The sequence below is a fragment of the Dasypus novemcinctus genome, chromosome 9 (genome assembly GCF_030445035.2).
Source record: "Dasypus novemcinctus isolate mDasNov1 chromosome 9, mDasNov1.1.hap2, whole genome shotgun sequence".
Taxonomy (NCBI): Eukaryota; Metazoa; Chordata; class Mammalia; order Cingulata; family Dasypodidae; genus Dasypus; species Dasypus novemcinctus.
In genome coordinates, this window is record NC_080681.1 from 97003862 (window position 1) to 97013822 (window position 9961).

Consider the following 9961-nt stretch of genomic DNA (forward strand, 5'->3'; position numbering starts at 1 on the left):
CCCACCTTGCCCCTCTTCCTGACTCTGGTTCTGTCATTGTTAGTCTCTCTCTCAGGTTTTGGTCTCTCTCTCTTTGTCTCCCTCTGTCCCTCTCTTTCCCCTTCTCTGTCTCTCTTTCTGGTCCCCTGTCTTTCTCTGTACCTCAGCCCCTGACTTTGTGTTGCCATTGCTTCTTTCTGCTTTTCCCTCTTCCTGGGTACTAATCCTCAGTCTCTGCAGGCCCTGACTATCTCTGGCTATGATTTTCCCTATTCTTCCAGATTCTTTTGTGGCCAAGGGACAGCAACCATGGCATCATTTGGGACGTTGTTAAAAATTCAGACTCTCAGGCCTTATCCAAGACCTAATCAATCTGACTGCCTGGTCATGAGACCCCCAGGTAATTCATAGGCAAAGTATGAGAAGCACTACCTCTTTCCTCTAAAATAATAACATCAACCAGGAAAATTCAGAATATTAGCCACATTAAAGAAAGAGGCTTCTGGTTCTCTGCATCTCACCCTTGAGCCTCCCAAGCCCTTGAAGCTCTAGGCAGCCAAGCAGAGGAATACAATATGGGCTCCAGGGTGTCCCAAGTCCTCTGATATTAGACACCTCACACCTCCACTTCCACATCTGCAAAATTTTTGGTGGGAAGGCATTCTGAGTATTCTGGGTGCTTCCAGGTGAGCTCCCAGGGCAGCTCTAAAAACATCCCACCTGGACCTACTCCTAACTGTCTCCCCCTGTCCTTTTGAGCCTAAGAATGTTTTTTGAGCTTGTGGGTGGGTGGTGGTAGATTCAGGGGGGCAGCAACCTGCTCACCTGTGCTAGAAGTGTCCCACCAGAGGCAGGAGGCAATAGGCTGAAGGCAGCCCAGAGTTGGTCCAGAAGTAACACCTTGTGCTTTTCAGAGCGAGTGAGTGTCGGAGAGTGAGAATCCTGCTCCCAGGTTTAGGCGACTGCAGCATATGATTTGTATGTGGCTGTTATCTGCCCACATTGTTATTTGGAGAATGTCCGCTTTTTCCTCTACAGGGTCAAAAACTTGCCCAGACGAACACATTTCTGGCCACCTTACCCAGTTCCTGCTCTGGTATGTTTCAGACCAAGTCTCCAGAGAATGGATTTGTTTTCCATTTCAATATTTTGGGTGACAGGGTTGTGTTTTCTGGATTTGTTTTTCTAAGTGGTTTTTCCCCCTGGTTTGTTTGGGTTTGGTTTTGTTTAAGAGGACTGAGAGGGAATTTAGGAAAAAGGTCAGTGTCCTGGGCCCTGATGCATGTTTCTGATATGGAGCCAGGAACTCAGGTGCTGGCTTTTTTGCCCCTGACTCCTCCAGCTGCAGGTCAAACAAGATTTAAATGGTCACCAGGCAGAAACCTTGATGAAAGGTGGGGAACTAGGAGGAAAACAACCAGAGAGAACAGTTTTCAGTTTGCAGGACTAGATCGATTCATTGCTAAGGGGTTAGAGTACAGGCTGGCTAGTGAAAATGAACCGGAACAAAAGCCTAGTTATAGGGGAGTAGAGAGGATCCGAAGGGGCTGCTGAGATGGGAGCATGCCAGAGTTGGGTGCACCTGCTTTGGCTTTCCCCAGGGAAAGAGCCAATCCAAGGTGGAGAATAAACAGGTCTTGGCTAGAGACTTGGTTGATGCTCCTTCCGCATCAAGAGAGTTCTACACCAAAGAGCCCCTTGGGGGTGCAGGCACTGACAGTGATGGTGAGAGAACTACCTTGCTCTGGCATTCTCTAGCCTACCAGGTTGGTGGAAAGGGGGATAAGAGACCCAGGCCAGGGCTGGAGAAGGTGGATTGGGTTCTGCCCTAGAGCCTTCCAGAACTTAAGTAGGAAATTGCGAAACAGGGCTACATTTTGAAAGAGAAAGTATGTGAAAAATGGTTCCTCCCTCGCCTGTTTGCTCTCCCGGAGCTTGGTGCAGAGAGGTGGGTGAGATGGATTTCTGGCTGGACTCAGTCTTGTGTGGGAAAGAGGGCAGAGCCAAGCCCCCTGAGGGCCCCTCAGGCCAGACCACGGCAGCTGCCAGCCTTTGATTATTGATTATTGTTATTGGGATGCACTTTTTCCATCTGTTGAGCATCAGCTTGGCCCATGGAGAAGGCCAGCTCCTTCCTCTGGCTGAGTTTTGTCTCCTGAAAGGACCGACTTCTGAGGGCTCCCTCTGCAACCCAATATGTACCATGGGCTGCTGATTAAATACTTGGAATGTCTTCAGGTCGAGCCAGGCTTGTCCATAAAATGGGAGGCATTTTGGCAGTTCCAAAGCCCCTGGCACCCAGTCTTGGCACTGGCCTGGCTGTCTTCTTCAAGGACCTGGGGTGGGCCTCCCGCCAGCACGCTTCCCTGGGAAACATCGAAGTGAGTTAAAGTCAACAATGAGTTCATCTCTAAAAGGAATAAGCCGGCAGCCTTCAGGGCAGGGGAACAGGAGGAGGGGGAGCAGGGATTTGAGGCAGGGGAGGGGGTTAGGAGATGCTGGAACAGCCTGACTAGATTCAAGCCTGTCAAGCAAGCTGGCAGCTCAAGGAACACATGGGGATGCTTTCCCAGGCCAGCCCTGGCAGTCTCACTGGGCAAAGGTGGTGACAATGAGAGTTCCACAATCCCAGGGGCCATGGGAAGTGTCCTCTCAGACTTGGGAGCTGGAGCAAGACACCAAGATAGGAAGAGGCTGGGGCTGTTGGGTTGGTGTGAGCTGTGGTTCTGCCGGCCCCAGGTCTACCTTGTGGACACATGAGGATGGCCATTTGGGCAGTCGAACTCCACTGTCTCATCCTGGAGGATCCTCAGGGGGAGGACTTAGTATCAAGGCCAAGTGAGGAAGGCCCATGGTTGCAGAACCCAACATTTTAATCTGGACATCTGCACCATTCGATTTCTCTCCGAGGGCTTTACATTCAGATAATGATTGTTCCTGATTTGAGCCAGTGTTTTGCTTCTGTGCTCGTCACCATCTGAAACATGAGGAAACCACATCTTAGTGTCCTTAACTCACGGTGGAACTCTGGAGACCAGAGCAGAGCAAGTACAAAGGGAGAAGTCCCTGGGACTGGCCTGAGGCCAGAGCCATGTCTCTGTGGCCACCTTGAGGGCTGGGCCAGGGTGGAGGGAGGGTGTGGCACCTCTCCACGATGGACGGACGAAAACACCTGATAACGGCCCAGTAGCTGCTTGTGCCAGGTTGAGACACACAACCCATTTGGTTCAGACTTTGGATATGCCCTAGGGGCTTAGGGACTCTGGCAACAAGTGCTCTGAATATATACTTGGCCTTTCTCCCATGGGCAGGACCATTGCTAATAGACTGTGCTTGATTTCTCACATGCCCTCACATAGGCATTTTATTGTGCAAAGTATTTGCCTACCGCACATATTTACCATTCTTTTCACTCCACCAAACCAACAAAATGTCTACAGATATTGCATCTAAATTCTCACAAATTTTCCCGTGTTTTATTCTTCTACTGTTTCCCTCCTCTCTCTCTCTCTCTCTCTCTCTCTCTCTCTCTCTCTCTCTCTCTCTCTCTCTCTCTCTCTCTCCCCGCACCCCCATCCCTTCCACCACCATCCTTTGTCTTCCTTTTGATGTGTGGCCACTGGTTCTTCACAGCCATGGCTTGCTTTGTCCATATGTCCCCTGGATATTTGTCCAGTTGCTTTTGTCTTTGTTTTCACAGGTCAGATGCTTTTTGAATGAAGAAAAGATGAGTGAACAAATGAAAAGGTCTGCTTGAATGGGTTTATTCTCATATTGCCCTGGAGATCAGAGTTATTGATAGTGTTACTCCTTTCTCCTTTTGGGAGGAAAAATGAGGCCAGCATCAAAGTTCGCTGGGGCCTTGGGGCAAAAGCATCCTGACCTTCATCTTTTAGTCATTTGACCATAATTGGTTGTGACAACCGAGCTTTCCAGGGTCATCTCCTGCCCCTCCTACCCCCCACCCCATCTACTCTTCTACTCAGAACTACTCACTGGTGCCCAATACAAGGAACTTTTAAATGTCAGTGCCATCACCTATGCTGGGCCCTCTCCCTAAAATGCTCTTTCCCATTGGTGCAACTTCTACTTATATTTCACACCCAGATCAAATTGTTCTTCCTCAACAAAGGAACTCTTCTCACCAGGAGTTGCTCCCCTCTCAATGTTTCTATGGACAGTCAAAGGTGAGCTCTTGAGAGCAGGGACTTGTGGGAGTCACTGTGACATTCCGGCCCTTCCCAAGTCTCAAGAGCCTTGTGGGTACAGTTGGAAACATCCTTGTAGCAATTGTGGCAAACAGTGTGCCAACACTATCCTAAGCCCTTTACTTACATTACCAGTCCTGTGGGTGGACAGGCCAGTGCTGCTTCCCCAAGACCCCTTTTTCTCCTTGAGCACAGGCTCCCTTTGCCCCCTCCCCATGAAATTTAACTTTTGCCAAGTGCCCCCTGCTGGCCCATCAAAGCCTCAGCTATGCTCAGATGTGTAGCTTGGGTTTACTCTGGACCCCTGCATTTGAAACCCTAGGGCAGAAAAAAATGAAATCCTCTTCCATATTGTGCTAGGCCACAGAGGGCAATGGAAAATAGACAATCTGCTAATATTCTGTTACACGCCTATTCAACATACAGAACACACACCAGAACCCAAGACAGGGGTCTGCAAGCATTCTCTATAAAGGGCCTGGCAATAGATATTTTAGGCTTTGCAGATCATGCAATGCCTGTCACAGCTACTCATTTCTGTCTCTGTAGCAGAAAAATAGCCATAGATGACACGTAAACAAATGAACATTCCTGTGTTCAATAAAACTTTATGGACACTGAAAGTTGAATTCCATGTAATTTCATTTCACAGAATATTCTTATTTTTTCAAACATTTAAAATGTAAAAACCATTCTTAGCTTGTGGACTATACAAAAACAGGCAGCCTGCAGACTGTAGTTTCCCTGCCTCTGCCCTAGGAGATAGGCTACCTGGTTCATGCCTGTGTGTGTGTGGAGGGTGGAGGGAGGAGATACGGCAGAAACCTGAGTCTCCAAGTCCTGGGCACTGTGGCCAGTCATCCAGGGGATTTGCTGGAAGCAAACACCTCTTATCTAGAAGGAGTTAGAAGAGTCTTCCAATCTGGGCTACATGGTAAATTGAAAGAATTGCTTTTTCCTGGGATGAGGGAGTGGTAATATAATAGAGTTCTCCTGGGAAACAGAACTAACAGGATATTTATATATTAAAAGGTTTATTATAAGGAATTGATGCATACAACCATTGGGGCTGGTAAGTTCAAACTCCACAGGGAGGCTGCAAATTGGAAATTCTGATAGAGGTGATGGTGGAGTCCTCGGTCCGAACTCCCCTGGGAAAGCTGGCTGGCTGGAAATAAGTGCAAGAGCTAATGCTGAAGTTGAAGCCAAAATTCTTCTAACTCCTGAAACCCTCAGTTCTGGCTTTTAAGACATTCAACTGATTAGATGGGGAGACTACCCACATTGCTGAGGGCAATCTCCTTTGTTGGTTGTAGATACAATCGACTGACTATAGATGCAAATCTCATCCACAAAAGACCCTTACAGTAACAAGCAGGCCCATGCTTGACCAGACAACTGGACACCATAACCCAGTCAAGTTGACACATGAAATTAACAGATAGACTGGTGTTTTTCTAATCAGGGCTCTAAAAAAAGGACATAAGTCAAGCATTCAACCTGTTTTCCTTTGCTGCTTGAGAAATATTTGTCCTACCTTTCTTCCACACCTCAGCCTGAGTCTCCTTTATTTTTGAAATAAGATTTTGTCCCTAGACTAGACTGGAAAAGGGAGCAAGTGGGAGAGAGGAAGCAGGGAAACCTCGGTGTCTTGCTGGGCAGAAGATGCCTCTGGGGCAATGTTGGCCCTTCTGAAAGACAGAGCTCCCCTTGACACATCGGTTTCAGGAGTTGGCTTTTCAAATTTGTTCAAGTGACATTATCATTCTGGAAGCAAGCCAAGGGACCCGGTGAACATTTTTAAAAAGTGTTTTCCTAAGGAAAAAGGGGAGAGGTGGGCAGGAGATGAGGGAGTAAAGAATTACACAAAGATTTAGTCTAACAACTTAAAAATCGAAAGGCTCCCCAGACTGAGCGATATCAAGTGTAATAGGAAACACGCTTGTCCTGGGAAGATGACTTAATATGGGCCCTCCAGCCCCCTTGGACTTTAAACAATTAGCTACAATTTGGAATTGCATTTTAAGTTCCCACGATGGTGTGTGCTCTGGATTCATTCCTCAGGACACAGCCAGTAATCTTGAGTTATCTAAACCAGGCTGAAAATTAGAGGCCATTAATAGCATATCATAAAATTGCTTCTCAGATTTTCTTAAGAGGGATATGCTGAGGACCACAGGGCTTTGGTGATGGAAAGGAGGAAAATGCTGCTGGTGATTTTTTCCAAGGCTTAATCTAGGGATCTTTTTGAAGCACTCCTTACCCTACAATGAGATGAATGCCAAGACTAATAAGACTGTTTTTCCCACTTAGAAGTGGTGACCAGATACAACATCTATGGAGAAAAGTTTAATGGAGTTCCCAGAGGTAAGCCTTTCAGCCACTTCTCAAACTACCCAGCTCACTAGTGTGATATATCCTTGTCCAAAAACTTCCCAGTGGCCCGGAAGGACACAGGCACCCTAAACTAAAGACTGAAGGCAATCCGACCCATGATGCTCCACTTTGATACACCTTTTTTTCTTGTATTTGCTTGTAAACCTTTAAGGTTTACCCTGAAAATATATTCCAGGTTTTTCCCTATTTATCCAAGCTCCCAGAGCCTCCTGCTTTGGGACTAGGAACTGTTTCCTATTGAACAACAGCCACTCTAGGGACCCAGCTGTGGGCCCCTGCCGGCAGGGGTCAGTTCATCATGGACTTGCCATAGGAGAGACATAAGGGGAAGGAATAGAGGAGCCTCTGCTCTCAGTTCAACTGGGAAGCATAAACCAACAAGCTGGCACTAATTAAGAGCTGATGGCCTTACAATGGAGCGGTGCCAAAGGATAATGACCCTCCAGCTACAGCATAAATATCAAGGCATTTGGGGCAGAGCCAAGACATATATTTTCAGAGTGTATTAGACACTACTACAGGCCTCCTCACACGGGACCTGCTGAGAAGAGTGAGAGGATTTACAGTAAGTGGGAAAGGAGCTGGATCTTCTCTGGTTGCCTGCTGCTCAGCTGGTCAGCAAGCCTCAGGGTGACTTTTGGGAAAGACTTTGCTGTTCGGAAAAATCTCAAACTTTGTGTTAAAAAGAATCACCTGGGGAGCTTGTTAAACTGTAGACGCTCTGGGCCCCACCCCCAGAGGGTCTGATTTCCAGAGTTTTGGGGTACAACTCAGGAGTCTGCATTTTTGACAAAACACCCCAGGCGATTTTGAGGCTGGTGGTCCTCAGATCACCCTTCGAAAAATGCCACTTTATATATTGCTGCTGCTTGTCCATTAGACTCTAATAACAAAGGTTTTACTGCCTGAAGAAGAAAGTGAGGTCAAGATTCTCTGCCCCTTGTGAACACACCAGTCAGCTCTTTCCTGTTAGTGCATGGCTCAGGGTTGTTTCAGGAAGGTGGCATTTTCAGCTGATCAGTGCCTGGGACCTTCCCATTCAAACAAACTTGTGGTTACTGGGAACAAGGGTCCAGCAAAGGAGGAGCCAACCAGGGGCAGGAGAGCACACCGTACCTGAATGGTGTATATTGTACCTGCAATGCTTTCATGTACCATGATTTACCTGCTCACTACTGTGAGGTTTCGGGGCAGTCAGATGATTATGATTGCTCTAAAGCTGAGGAATTGAAGGTCTGGAGAGTCTCTTGCCTCCTCTAGGTAGCATGACATCAGGAAGGAATATGAAAAATAGTCACTGTAGCACAATTGAGGTAAGCAGGGCAGGCAAACTAAACCAATAGCTTTAGCTTGACCTACCTCCATCAGGCGTATTATCTGCTGGTAGCACTGACTTGAGTTGCTGGGATTGGCAAATACTGTTGTAAAAGGATTGATGACTCAGATAAAAATAGATGGAGAGGTTGTATGATAAATATAAGCAGAGTATGAGAATAGGAGAGAAATAACCCACCATATCATCTGGGAAAATGAAACTCCTTGGCAAGACTTCACAACAGGCTGATTCGAAATTTCATAATGAAATTATGTCTGTGATCAAAGCCTGAATGAGCTCATGAGCTGATTTTTTGCCATTTGTGTTTGTTCTGTTTGCACCAAGATGAGGCATCAGAAATACATTAACTTCTTCTTCTCTCTGGGGTTGGGCTATTGTACCCTCTTTTGGGGGACCAAAGAGACAATGTGGAGGAAGGGAGCATAGTTGGATCCTCACCAAGCATGAAGTTGTTTCTGACCAGCTCTCAGAAATGTCTTGGACACCGGGTCAGGGTCAGGGTCTTCCTAGCAAAGTTGTGTTTAATTTCCTGATACTTGCCCTTGGGGCAATAAAAGTGAGACTCAAGGGAACAAAGATCTTTCCAGCTCATGTCTAGGACATGGCCTGTTTTTGCTCTAAAAAGAATTTTTGAGTATGTTTGCTTCAGAGTCAGAAAAATAAATACGTAGTCATCCCTCTCTCAATTAGAGCACCTCACTTTATAACAAGTTGTTTGTTTTATGGAATAAGATTCCAGGCCCGAATCTACCCTTCCTCCTGACTGACCATTTCTTCTCTGGCCTGGTCTAAGGACACAGTGATGGGCACTTCTTAACACCTTGAGGTACCATAAAAGAAGAGAGGGCTTTTGTTTGGAACACTAGCATCTAAAGACTTTGTTTTGGCTAGTATAAACAGAACCCACTGGATCCTATTGCCTTCATTCCCCCCTCAGTTCAAGAGGCAATTCCATCTATAAATTTCTTCATTCAACAAATGTTTATTGAGCCTTTACTGTATTGTGTGCAGTTTCAAGTACTGGGGACATAGCAGTGGACAAGCTTATAAGGTCCCTGCGCTCAACAAGTTTGCATTCTATTTTAGGAGAAGCAGCTGGTAAACTTGCAACCAATAAAATCTCAGCTAGGGATAAATGCTATGAAGTAAATAAAACAGAATAATTTAACAGAATAACCGTGGGAGGGTAGTGGTGGCTGATTTAGACAACTTAGACAGGAAGGGCTTATCCCAGTAGGAAGAGCTGCCATATGAAATACAGGACGCCCAGTTACATTTGCATTCCAGATAAACAACAAATAATTTTTTTTAGTGTAAGAATGTTCCATGCAATATTTGGGACATACTTACATTAAAAATTATTTGTTGCTTATCTGAAATTCATATGTAACTGGGCATCCTGTATTCTTATTTGCTAAATCTTACCCTATCAGTAGGTGATATTTGAGCTGAGAACTGAATGAACAGAAGGAATCAGTTATGCAAAGATTCAGGTCCTGATCCTGACAGAGAGCGTAGAGTACAAATGTCAGAATAACCGGAGGGAGGGAGGTACAGATGAAACAAATAGGCAGGAGCCAGATCAGACAGAATTCTGTAGGGATGGTAAGGAATTTAGTTTGTTTTATTTTTCCTTCTTCTCTTTCTTCCTTTCTCCCGCCCTCCCTTCTAAATTCTGAATGATGATGAGCTGATGGAGTTTTAAGAACAGTGATTAAGTGGCGCTATCTGATTGATACTTGGCTGTGAGGTAGGTTACTTTTACAAGGGCTTAGAAGACAAATTCAAAAGATAATTAAACTTTAGCTTGTGCCACTGGCCTGGCAAGACGCTTCTTTGTTCGGGGGTGGACGAAACTAGGAGCGCTGAGCCGCGCGTCCAGGGTTACTAGGCGGTTGCTATGGAAGGACAGCTTGGCGGTTGCTTGGGAGAGAGGGGCGGGGACTAAATGCAAGACGAAGACGAAGTAGCAGGGGCGGGGGCGGGGCCAGGGGTGTGGCGGCGTACGACACGCACTTGCAGGAAGTGCACAGGAACTGGG